Source organism: Rhinolophus ferrumequinum, chromosome 11, assembly GCF_004115265.2.
Source record: "Rhinolophus ferrumequinum isolate MPI-CBG mRhiFer1 chromosome 11, mRhiFer1_v1.p, whole genome shotgun sequence".
Classification (NCBI taxonomy): domain Eukaryota; kingdom Metazoa; phylum Chordata; class Mammalia; order Chiroptera; family Rhinolophidae; genus Rhinolophus; species Rhinolophus ferrumequinum.
In genome coordinates, this window is record NC_046294.1 from 15,812,458 (window position 1) to 15,824,536 (window position 12,079).

Sequence of the window (12,079 nt, forward strand, 5' to 3'; positions counted from 1 at the left end):
GCTCTCTCCAGGAATTCACCCTCCTTTCTAGTTGTCAGCTTTGCAGCCCCTAGAGCAGCTCGCGCCCATGGCCGGGCTCTGCTGCATGCCTGTCAGGTGGATGCTGGGACAGCCAGAATGGAGAACGGCTTCCTGGCCGTGTTCAAGCCCGGACAAGGTGCAGGAAGCAATGTCCACAGCATGGGCTTTGGGGGCACGTGGACCTGGGCCCCATGCTGGGGCGACCTCGTCCTAGAAATGGGCCCCTGGGCAATTCAGGTGTCCTCAGAGCGTCAGTCTCCTCGTCTGTAAACCAGAGAATGAGAGCATCTTTCTTCGATGACTGCAGGGAGTTAAAACGGCTTTCATAGATAGGTCTGTGAAGCCCACAGCCGAGCATTTGGCACAGAGCAAGAGCGGAACAAATGTTAGGGAGGCAACGCAGGGCAGGATGTTGGGAGTGCCGGTGGGGGAGCTGGAGCACTGGACTGGGAGTTGCTGTGTGTCCTTGGCACGTCTTGAGACAAAAATCTCTAATGCCACCACTCATTTGCTTCCCCTGATTCCACTTCTCTGCCTCTCAGAGACCAGCGTGGGCCCTCAGCCCAGCATACCTGCTTCTCCCCTGGGCTGCAAACTCCCCACAGGACCCCACAGCCCAGCCCACATTTCACCAGCCAGAAAAATGCAAATGTCATTAGCGCTCTGCAAGCTGGTGAACGCTAATGTCACACCAGACGGCAGCCAGAGCGTGAGAACTGGGGGAGGGGTGGGGGTGGGATGGCTTCTCCCGGAGGGGTAGCATTCTCCGCGTTTTCCAAAAGCGTATGATAAAGAAATAAATAATTGGCTGCAGGAAAGAGGTGACAATGGAGATTGTTTTAGCAGCATGCTACGCAGCTGTGGCTTTCTCACGGGCTCACCACGGCCACCTGGGGTCTCTGCTTCAGTCCCTCGCAGATGACAAGTGTGTCAGCCTCTCCGGGCCTCTTCCCCATACTCGTTTGATGAAGAGGCTCATCTGGGAGACCCCAAGCCTCTATCTTTTACTTCCACCCCAGTCCACACTTGCTCCCCCAAACCCGCTGAGAGTAGCAGACCACCCACCCCACTAGTAGGTCAGGGGGAACGTGACGCCCAGGAAGACGTGGCAGCAATGGACCCCACAGACCCGCAGGCAGGAGTCCCAGCCCAGAGGCAAATTAACTTGCTGTGAGCACACAGGCATAGCCTTCCCTTCGTGGGGCCTTGGTTTCTCCATCTGCGAAAGGGTGTGTTGGAGCCACGGTCAGTCCCCACGGTCTGTCGGGTTCAGCTCCAAAACCCAGGGCTCTCGTAGCTCCCAGGCAGACATGCCAAGGTAAGGGCCCTTCTCCTCTCATTTCCCTATGACAACGGCACTGGTGACCCCACAGGCCCGTTAAGACTTCCTGGTGGAGAAGGCAGATGTGTGTGGGTGGAGATGAGAGCAGGGTGACGTGGGCAGGGGGGCCAGGGTGAGCAAAGGCACAGAGGTACCCAAGTGGGGGGCCTCAAGCCAAGGCCGCCTGTCAAGGCAGAGTGGGAAATGAGATGGAACTGTCCGGTGGTCAGCGCTTACCACGCCTTTCCCCATTTAACCCTAGCAGTGCTGCTATCATTCCCCTTTTATTGATGAGATACTGAAGCTCAGAGAGATTAGGTAACTCGGTGGCCACGTGGCTGTTACACAGCACAGATTGGGTTTGAACCCATAGTGGACGTAAGAGCAGAAGCTCTTGATCACTGTGGATACCACCGTCTAGACTGTTTAAAATAGAATGTGAACCGGAGAAATTCAGGAATGTGTCATAAACGCGTGCAGATGAGCTGCCTGGCACGTAAGGGTGGACAACACTGCGTCTGTGTGTGGGGCGTGGGGGCATTCAGCGTGGGAATACATGTACGTTATAAATGTGTGTGTGTCACTGCCAAATGAAGCCACCGCCCTGAGTCCAGGCCCAGAAATGTCGGATGGGGAGGACGTGCCTGAGTGGCCGACAGGACTGCGAGAGGACAGTCAGAAGGCCCTGGCCATCCTGCAGCGGCCCAGGGAGCTCTGCGCTTTAGCGGGGAGCTGGGCTTGTTCTCACAGTTCCTGCCATGTGGGCCTGGCCTACGTCACCTATCCCCGGATCCCACACTCCAAGAGGCTGAACCCATCACTACCCAGGAGAGAGGCACGTCCTGCCCTCGGCCTGGCACCTTCCTTGGCTCTGTCTCCTCCGTGGCCCCTCAGGCTGCCTGCCCCAGCTGAGGGAACAGACCCTGCCGATCGAGCTGGCAGACACACAGCCTGCTGTCGGGGCGAGGGGAGGGGGGTCCAGGAGGTCACCAACCGTGCTGGCTGGGGAGACAGAGAAAGAGCGACTGAGGGCTCGCCAGACCTGCCACTCGCCCCTGGCTGTGTGATCGGGCATGCAACCCACCTCTCTGAGCCTCAGTGAAACCTCACAGAACTGCGGAGATGACAGCCTAACGGAAAGTATATGCAAACTGTAATGTGCCAGGTCCAGGACAGGGCTGCCGCTCTAGTCCCAGTGGCCACGATAACCCAGGAAGTGGTAGAGAGCTACTCGGGAGCCTTGACTGAGAATCCAGCCGATGCGTTTATGTAAATAAGACCTCTCTCCACTCCTCTGGTGTCTCCGTTTTCTTTGTCACGATTCACTATTAACATCACATAGCTGGATTTTGTCTGCCAGAAACCAGAGGCCATTCAAGCAGCAGTGAGCTGAGTCAATGGGGCCCAGGATAGGTACGTTTTGATGGGAGGAGAGAGGAAAATGATTTTATATTTGAGTCACTGACCAAGAAGGAAGGAAGACAGAAGGAAACTTGTGGGAGGGAGGGAGGCAGAGCTGTTGAGAGTTAATAGAACCTGGACAAAGTCTTTCCCTAAATTTGTATTGGGCTGGCCCTGAATGCCCCAGAGAAGACACAGACGTTCTATTTCCTGGAAACCACAGGAAATATGAGCATTCAATCATATGGTGAGGGTTAACTGAACTGTGTACCTGGGACTCGGGGGATGCCAGAGATGAGTGAGGCACAGACTACACCTTCAAAAGAGCTCTCTGGTAAGAGGAAGAAAAGGCAATGGCTTTGTCTTCGTAGCTCAAGCTGGTGAAGGAAGGCTCATCACATGGCTCTCAGTTCAGAGGAGGGAGGAGGCTGTTCCTCCGTGAGCCCCAGGGAAGGCTTCCTGGAAGAGGAGGCAGATTTGAATGTATGGAGAGCAGAGGAGAGCACTGTGGGCAGAGGGACCAGGGTGAGCAAAGGCATGGAGGTACCCAAGTGTGGGATGGGTATTCAGGACCATGAGCCAAGCCTGCATGTGGGGGCAGAGTGGGAAACGAGACAGGAAGGGAAGGCAGGGGCTGGATGGATAAGGAAGGCCCTTGAATGCCAGGCTAAGGAGGAGGAACTTGATCTGCAGACAATGGGGAGCCACTGAAGGTCATAGAGCACAGGTGTGCTCCAGGTAGATGAAAAGCCAGAGGGAGCCCAGACAAGTGGAAACAGTGGATGAGAGAATGACAGGAAGACGGGCAGGGCCTGGTGGTCGTGGTGATGTAGGTGATGTTGGATCTGCCGGCAATTTCTGGGTGTGGGCCGGAATCGTGTCTCATGAAGCCGAAGAATGGAAAGACAGATCCAGGAGAGGCAAAAAGTTTTAAAAAGAGGATAGCGTATTAGAGGCAGGAGAAGAGGTTGCAGCTCTGGAGCGGGAGGGGTCCCGAATAGGGGTGCCCGTGACTGAGGCAAAAGCTCTTACTTTTATACCTTCCCTTGCCTGCTTGGGGAAAGGGAGCTGTTTGGAGAAGGGAACTTGTTTGAAGAAGGGAACTGGCGCCTTCTAATGAAATTCCTCTACCAGGTTTGTTCTGCTTGCCCATCCTGAAGGAATTAGCAAAGTAACCCACTCTTATCTATCAGATCTGCTCCGTTTGTCAGGCCAAAAGGAATTTTATGATTAACCTTAAGGCCTTGTTACATTATATCCTGGAGCGAAGGAGTGATTTCAAAACCTGAAGTTTTAGGATATGGCTGTCTTTTGTTTATTCCACCAGGGACACCCCTATCTACCTAGCAATCATACTAACTAACCTGTCTCAGTGGGAGAGTAAAGGCTTGATGGGGATGGGGGACCCAAAACTGGCAGGCTTGGGGGAAGGGAGAAAGTGGAGGAGGAAAGATGGCTGCTCTTCCACATCTTGGGTTTGTATCCCAGTTCTGCCCCTATCGCCAACGGTGTGGCCTCAGGCAGGTCAATTAACCTCTCTGGGCCTCCGTTTCCTCCCCTATAAAGTAAAAAAAAAAATAAAGCCACTTCATAGGGATGTAGGATTCAACCAGATAATGTATGAGAAGCACTTTGAACACAGTGAGTGATTACTGGATGCTTGCTTTCTAAAACTTAAGCATTTATTGCTTTTACTAATTAGTGGTACACTTCCCTATTAAAAATAAGGACACCAGAGCTCAAGGTCAAATGACTGGCTGGAATTGGCCATGCTGGGCCTCCAATCACAGGAGAAGCAAGTTATGAGCAAATAAACCTGGGATGACTCAGAGAAGAGTCTTGATTTTAAAATATCGCTAAAGAAAAGGGCTGTTTTATGACTTTTGCACGGTGTGCTTATTATATCCAAGCTATAAATGTGAACTAATAAGTAAAATGAGTTAAGTTAATGAAAAAAATCAACCTTCAGGACGGATCCATATTACCTAATGGCAGTCCATAAACATAAACATAAAAATTTAAAATACAAGAATGAATTGCAATGCCCAGAAGCTCAAGGATTCTGCAATTTCTCTGTGAGAAATAAAAGCTATTGATTTTAGCTTGGGTTCTCATTGCTCATGAGTGAGTCTTTGAGAAGTCGTAAAGGAAGGCATTATTTCTGATTGTTTACTCACTGAGGATCGGATGTATTGAATTTAAATTGTCTCCAATTCCTAATTAGTACAAACCAAATTAGAATTCGAGTACAGCAGCTCTGGAAAGGCCCTTGGAGACCTCTGAGCTCCGTGTTCTTCCTTTGTTTGATAGACCTGGAACCTGAGGGACAGAGAAGGAGCACAACTTGCCTGAGATCACACAGCAAGTAGGAGACGATGCACGCTATACCCAGGGTTCCTGGCTCCCAAGTCTGTGTCCTGCTTTGGTCCCTGAAGCCTCTGGGGTCAGATCATTCAATCCAGGCCTAACGCGTGTGCTGGGATGTCACTGGGCCACAGAGCGGTGGCTCCTCCAGTCACTTTCTCTCCCCGCTGCTGGGAGAAAGTAACCTGCCCCCGAAAGGACCCTGGAAGCCACAGTCTCACACTGATTGCACAGTGAGCTCTAAGGCACTTTAGCGTATTGTCAGGTAGGGAGCACCGAGGCCCTGTGCCAACCACTGAGCAAGCAGCTCAGCGATGGAGACACACATGGGGCTTCTGTTCTGAGAGGGGCCTCAGGGTGGCACAGCCCCAAGGCCAGCTCAGTTCCTCCCCTGGAACCAGGGGAGGGCGGGGACACAAAGGCCTTAATGTATGGGGGGAAGGAGTGGCCTCAACTCAGCCAGGCACACGCTAGCGCGCGTGCTCTCTCTCTCTCTCTCTCTCTCTCTCTCTCTCTCTCTCTCTCTCACACACACACACACACACACACACACACACACACACACACACACGAGCATCACAGCAACCGAGAAGCTTTGCATGCAGCACAGGCACGCATGCGTATGTGTGTGTATGTTAAGCTTCAGCCTGTACATGATTATGAAGCAGATGTTTAATTACTACCTGCATGTTATTAATCAACACGATTAATACACAACCCATACCACATAATTACTTAGCAATTACACCGAAACGAAATATTTTACTGCTGAGGGTTTGGTAATTACCCAGGCTTGCCAAAGGACAGGTATAATGGGCAGCGATTTTTCTTCCTTCCTTTCCTTCCTTTCCTGCCCTCTCATTAATCTCCTGGGCTGATAGCCTACCACACAGAATGAGGAGCCCAGGCAGGCTGCTGGTCTCCGCCACAAGGTGATGATGCCTCGGCAATCCAGGTCGGTTTTCAGGTGAACCCTAAATCGCCCTGCCCTCACCTCTCAGCGCTTCCGCAGCTCCTTTCCGCAGTAAAGCTGGCCTCCTGCAGGCCTGTGCTGGAGAGGCAGCGTGGGGCAGGGGTTACGCAGGGAAGCCCTGCCCACAGCTGCCTGGAGTTGAAGCCTAGCTATGGGTGTGGGCTCTGTGTCACGTTAACTATGCCTCAGTTTCACCACGTGTAACATGGAGATGATAATAGTAATTACCTCAGGGGTTTCTTGTGAGTATTTAAAGAGGCAGAATACATAAAGCACTTACCACAGTGCCCGGCACAGAGTAAAGCTTCGGGAATACTATGACTTATTGTTATTATTTACCCAGAAGTGGCCCCTCTAGGAACCCTCCCAATTGGAGTCTCCCAAATATTTTTGGATTTTATTCTCTCTCTTTCCCCCCAACAGCTCAGTCCCATATACCTGGGAACATCCTACATTGACCCCTCCCCTCTACCTGTCATCTCCACCATTTTCCCTAATCTAAGCCTTCATCCTCTTCACACGTGGCCCACAGCCACAGTCTCCCTCCTGCCCACCCTGCCCCCAGTCCATCCTCCGGTGGGCCAGGACAGAACTTCAGGAGTGGGGCTTGGACCATGCCACTCTCCTGCTCAACAACCTTCCATAGCTCCCCACTGCCTATGCGGCAAGGTCCACCTCCCCTTCTGGTGTTTTAGGCCCTGGAAGATCACTAATGGCCCAAGTTCCACCTTCTTTTCTTAAAGCTTTAGCATAGCATGAGTACCTAAGTTTTTCAGGAAAGAGAGAAATAAAAGCAAAGAAAGGAAAAGGAAAGAAAAGAAAAGTCTTGCTAGATTTTAGAGGCATCCATGCCCCCCAAGCTGGGATGTCCCAGAGCATTTTATAAGCCTGCATATTTCCAGACTCCGGGTTTACCCTTCATTGTTCGTTGCCAGACCATTTTGGTTCCCTCCCACTTCCCTTGACAAATGTCTTCCCCAAACCCAGCTGCATTTAAGCACAGTTGATCTTTCAGGGCACAGTAATCACATGTCTAGCTGAGCAAAGAGACCATGTACGGGCCGTGAGATGCAGGGAGCAGTATGTGGTCTGCTTGAGAGGTGTGTGTAACGGACATGACAGCAGACTCTAGCACAGACAGCACACACGAAGAGAGTCGAGAGTGTTCCAGGAGTGCATGGTGTGTACACATGCACATAAGCAGGGCCGATGAAGCTACATCTGACTGTGGATCAACTCTTTCAGTTACCAAAAGATCACAGAGCGTGCACCATTCATTCAATCATTCAATAAACATGAGATTTCAGAGGAAATTCATAGAGGGGCATTGGAGACTTCAGAGGTTCTGGGTTTTCTTCCTGGGTCTGAAGTTCAAGTCTTGGTTGTTGGAGCTCTGAAGCTCTCTCCCAAGAAGCTACCGAAAAGGTTTCCAGGGAGCATTGGTTGTGTTTCTCTTGCCTGGGATTTACATAAAGCTCCCTGCTCAACCACAGGGCTCCAGGCACCAACCTCTGGGTGACAGCAGATGCAGGACTAGCCCAGATGGAAGACAGGAAGCAGGACCCCTCCAGGTAAAGGTCGGGAGGGGTGGAGTTTACTGCCTGGATACAGTTGTTTTCACTCACAGGCAGCCAGGTTGGAGCTACTCCTCTGCTGGCCAGCATTCAGGCTGCATATGATGGAGGCAGCTGAGAACAGGCATTTCCTTCCTCTCCCTATGGGCCTCCATGCCCCCTCCCCCCACCAGGTTCTGGCTCTTCACTCATACATAGGCACACACTCCCCTCACCACATATACACACATGCGTGCACACACGCACACATGGCCAAGTCTGGTTTTAGAGTAAAACAATAAGGCCAAAGGTTAAGTATGCTGACCAAGAGGCAGGAAAACTTTGTTCACAGCTCTGGGTCAGCGTTGCTGTGTGCTCTGGGTAGGTCATGTGCCCTCTCTGGGCTCTTACTTTCTCCTCTTTAGAATGAGACAGAGGTATTCAATGATCTTCAATCTTAGAGTGAAAGGAAGGGGCTCAGTCCCCACCGATGGGTAAAGGTGACGTGAAAAGGAATCTGAAGAGCCCAGGTCCATATGATGAAATGACTTATGCCTGGAAGAAAGCCAGTTGGATACCTACTGGGGCAAGAATTGGGATCTCCAGCACCTTGCCTCATCGGAGGCTGAATTCAAATGCCCACCACTCATTATGTGACTGTGGAAGCCTTACGTGAACCTCTCTGAGCCTCAGTTTCCTCATCTGTAAAATGGGGACAATGACCCGTGTGATTCGCAGAGTCAAATGAGACACAGGAGTTTGCCCAGCATCGTGTCTGCTGCTAAGTAAGCCTCAGTAAGTGGAAGCTATTATTAGCATTACGATTATAGCTCCATCCACATTCTGGGGAAACCCCAACCAGGCAGCTCACGCACCCCTCTGTGCTAAGCTCAGGCCGGCAGGGACCCTGGGAAGTGGCTTATCTTCATTCTGGTCCTCACTGGGACCTGGCAGCCACCGCCCTGATGGGGGGCTTTCCTGACCACATCGCAGCCACACATGGACAATGTTCTGAAGTGTTGACATGGGTAAGAGACACAACAGGCCCAAAATGGAGTCACTTGCGCTAAGCCCCACGTCAGCAAACCAAGACTAAATACAAAACCTAATTGCAGTCTCAGCCTCTCCCAGGAATGTAATCTTAACCGGTCAGTCTGGAATTTCCTGGTCAGCATTAGTGAGGTAATCCCCAAAGACCCCTTCCACGCCACAAAGGAGAGTGACCTAAGTCTGAAACTATCCACTCTTTGCTAGAAATTTCCTTTACCCGCCCCCTTTTGCCTATAAAAGCCGTCCATTTTGTACAGCTCCTGGGAGCTCCTTTTTATTTGCTGGATGGGAGGCTACCTAACTCATGAATCATTGAATAAAGCCAGTTAGATCTGTAAGTTTACTCAGTTGAATTTTGTTTTCTAACATCAGTCCTCTGGACAAACAGTGGCCATTGCTTGGAGCCCTGAGGAAAGGAGCCTGGCATTAGGCGTTACAATCTTACCCGATAGGTGTCATTTTTTCAAGCAAAGTGTATCCGTGTATCCTTACTAAATAACAATGGGAATAAATTAATCATTTGGGGTTAAACATCTCTGGGGAAAGCCCAGGCCTTGGCTGAACCAATGCTAAAGGCTCTGGCTGTGTTTCTCATTCTGGAGGAAGGGAGCTGAGAACAATGGCCTTCTCCTCTCTCCTGGCCCTGGGGACAGGGGTTATTAGGGATCACAAAGTCCATCTCCTTCCTGTAGGGGGGAGGTCTTCACGTGGGGCCAGGCCTGGCAGGAGAGACGCTGTTCTGGGATGGTGAAAGCAAGAAGCCTGACTACCCACCCCATGTGTGCTGAGGACCTACTTGTGGCGCCAGGTCCAATGGAGCTACTGTCCATGGGGCACCTGATGCATCCTCCCGTGGACCCTATGCAGGGGGGCTTGCGAAACAGACCCCGAGAGGTTGATGATTTCAGTAAGTGGCAGAAAGAAGCTTCACCTCTAGGTCTGTCAGGTGCCAGAGCCAGTGTTTTCTTTCTGATTCCAAAGTAAGGAATTAGGGGGTATGCCAGTGCTGCACCCTGACCCTTTTCTTGGACAGTGCACCCCTCTCCTAACCTTGGCAGTGCTGGCTGCTGAAGGCTCCACCTGCACCTTCTCTGGGGGGGACTGCTGGCTCCTGGCTGTTTGGAGCCATATCACCGAGAAGCCCGGGAGGCCACAACCTATGTACCCCCCGTACCCCCAAGCATAGACTGTAGCCCCAAAAGAATATGTTAGGCACAAACTCCATGATGCCATTCATGCGCCAAAGGTCCCCACGGGATCCAGATGAGACTGGACTGCTCTTGAACCCCGCAGTTCCTTAGCTTCTTCCTTTGCCATATCCTGCACACCCCTTGCTGGAGCATAGACCTCGTCTGAGAATCCCCCTTCAATAATTCACTTGCACAACCATCCCCACTCAGGCTCTGCTGTTAGGGAAGCCGCCCTAAGACAAAGGGTGCTCATAAAGGAGACAGACACGGTTCCTGTAGTCGGGGAACTCAAAGCCCAGCGGGAGTCAAGCCTGAGATGCAGACCGACCGTGATTCCATCCCTTTGACCGTGACCATTCCTTACCCCCACCCCCATCTATTACCAAGAACTTACACTACGCTGTGCAACCCCCTTTCCTTCCCGGTCTCACTCAATACCAACAATAACCCAGCCAAGAGGGTTTGTTATCTCCCATTTTACAGATGAAGGAGCTGAGGCTCAGAGAGATTATAATTTGCCCAGGTCACTTGCAAATCCTACATGGCGGTGCTTGGGTAGGAACTCAGTTCTACCTGACCACTGGGTCCCAGCACCTGCCTCCCACTAATAAAGGGGCCCAGAATGTGGCTGTAGAGACGGGAGGGTGGACAGTCTAGTAGTTAGGGCAAAGCTTGCTGTACCCCTCTGCCACCTGGTGCAATTCCTGGGCCACGTGGCTCAGGAGACCACAGCCTAGGGGGAGGGGAGGGCGGGGCCTCACTGGTGACCTGACTGCTGCCCTGGCACCATTCTGGCCTCTCCCTACATCACAAACCTGGGGCTCTCTCCTTCTCAAATGATTCTCAACCACGCTGGCTCCTTTCCCACCCCCAATCCAAACTCCTATTATGTCGCAGACTTTGCAGCTCAGTCAGGCGGGTAACAGGCAGAGAATGGGAATTTTTACCTGTGAATTTGGTTTCTGAACCCCTGCTGCTTGCCAAGCCTGAACAGCTCCTAGATAGGCTCTGAAAGGAGGAGGGAAGAGAGAGGGGCAAGCAGCAAATGGGGGACCACTACATTGGCAGTTGCTGGGCGTTCTCCTGTGGGTGAGGGCTGTCCAGTGGGGCTGGAGGACTAGCCTCCTTGCATCCAAAAGCAGGAAGGGGACCTGGTTCTCAGGTCCACAGCCACCTGCTCACTCTGCCCCGTCCCTCAGAGAAAGAACCCACTGCTGAGGGTCAGAGCTGAGCCCAGCCAGGCCCAGAAGACTCCTGCCCTTCATTCTTCCTTCCCACAGCCATCAGCCTTCTTTAACACGGCCTCTCCCTAATGTACCTTGAGCCCTCACTACCCTGGGCATTGCACTTCATTTAACCCTTAAATCCTTTTCCATCCACCCCTTATGAGGTAGCTATCGTTATCATTCCCATTCTACAGATGTAAACACTGAGGTTCAAAGAGGTGATGTATTCTCTCCAAGTTCAGCATAGTAGTGCCACGTGACTCCGCAATCCCACTCCTAGGCATACACCCCAAAGAACTGCAGACAGACACCTAAACAGATACCTGTGCATGCATGCTCATAGCAGCACTGTTCACTGAAGCCAAAAGGTGGAAACATCCCAAATGCCCGTCAGCGTTTGCATGGATAAACAGATGAATGTGTTAGATGCATACAATGGCATATTGTTCGGCCAGAAAAAGGAAGAAGTACAGATACCTGCTGTAATAGGCACGACTGCAAAACACGCTAAGTGAGAGAAGCCACAAAAGGCCACATATTATGAAATCTCTAGAAGCGGTAGACTGATACAGACAGAAAGAAAACCAGTGCTTGCTAGGGGCTCAGGGGGCGAGTTTTGATATGTACAGGTTTTTTGGGTGGGGGTGGTCGTAACAATGTTCTGGAACTAGACAGAGTGGTGGTTGCACAACATCATGAATATACTAACTGCCATTGACGTGTTTACTTTAAAATGACTAATTTAATGTTATGAGCATTTTACCTCAATTTTTTAAAAAAGCAGGTGGGGGAGAGGGGAAGTGATGAAACTCACCAAAGGTTAAAGTGCTGGCAAGTGAGGGGCCCAGCCTCACACTTGGTCTTTCTGGCCACAGGCCATGCGCTTGGCTGCAATCCTCTATCGCCTGCCCTGTTCTCTCCCCATTTCTGCTGTCAAAAATCCTGCTCATTATTCAAGGGCCTTGGTTAAAAGCCCCCCC

The 12,079-nt window shown here is 51.5% G+C and overlaps 1 protein-coding gene across 3 annotated transcripts in view; it reads right to left on the reverse strand.

Annotated features, from left to right (window-relative positions):
- TSPAN18 (tetraspanin 18) overlaps nucleotides 1–12,079 on the reverse strand; it is a 177,850-nt gene that overhangs the window by 58,247 nt on the left and 107,524 nt on the right. The window lies entirely within an intron of this gene.